Genomic DNA, 681 nt, shown 5'->3' on the forward strand with positions numbered 1-681 from the left:
CTCTATTTAATTTTCAAGTAAAGCATTAGAATTCTGATAGTGCAGAATGCTGTCTTGTCCTGGTCTTGTAATCAAGATACGACCTCATCGTCGATATGGCGTGACTGGAATGTCACAATTCATTTGTCGACTGGAAGTCGAAAAGTCAGACGCCACACCCTCCTTTGTTGGCGGTGAGTTGGTGAGTCGAAAATCTGTCTCTGCCGAAAGTAAATTGCCTTTGGCGCAAGCACGAAGCTGTAATATTTTTTTCAGACCTTGGAACTGTCTAAAATTGGTTGTGATGGTAAGGGGCTAGAAGGCAAAACAGGCGGTGAGCCGCGGTCTTAGGACAAAACTGGGGTAATTGTATGAAGCGTTCTCCACAGTGTACCTGTGTTGAGACGGGAAAGGGGAAGTGTATGTCGGGATGCAGCGGGGCTGCTGTAGCTTTTTGCTTAGAGAAAAGCTTACTTAAGATCACCGACCTTCCTTGTATACTAGAACCAGTACGAGGGTAGCGGAACGCAATCCGCTACCTCGAAGAGTACTCAAAACCTTAACCCATGGCAAATGTACTCTTTCGTTCGAGATTGAAACTATGTATTTCCCAATTATTGAAAGATCTAATTAATATGCATAACTACTGGCAGTCCTGACGCGTAGTGGCTTCATGTTACGGTGCAGCCATACCATTGTGTG

This window comes from Plasmopara halstedii (genome assembly GCF_900000015.1).
Source record: "Plasmopara halstedii genome assembly, contig: Scaffold_2386, whole genome shotgun sequence".
Taxonomy (NCBI): Eukaryota; Oomycota; class Peronosporomycetes; order Peronosporales; family Peronosporaceae; genus Plasmopara; species Plasmopara halstedii.